Source organism: Eurypyga helias, unplaced genomic scaffold (assembly GCF_000690775.1).
Source record: "Eurypyga helias isolate BGI_N326 unplaced genomic scaffold, ASM69077v1 scaffold28407, whole genome shotgun sequence".
In the NCBI taxonomy this organism is placed as follows: Eukaryota; Metazoa; Chordata; class Aves; order Eurypygiformes; family Eurypygidae; genus Eurypyga; species Eurypyga helias.
Genome location: NW_010260217.1, coordinates 1 through 240, shown reverse-complemented (window position 1 = coordinate 240; position 240 = coordinate 1).

Sequence of the window (240 nt, the reverse complement as noted above, 5' to 3'; positions counted from 1 at the left end):
ATCCATCCACCCACCCATCCATCCGCTGTCTCCACCTCCAAGCCCAGCCCGCTCCTCTTCCCCACAGCCACCTCACTATCTGCCGGGCTGGCTACCCCTCTGTTTCCCAGCTGTTCATCCGTCCACCCCCACATCCATCCCTCTGTCCCCCTGCCCATCCATCCATGCATCCAGTCACCCCAAACTGATCCCTCCATCCGTCCATTTCTCCATCTACTTGTCCCAAATTCATCCCTTTGT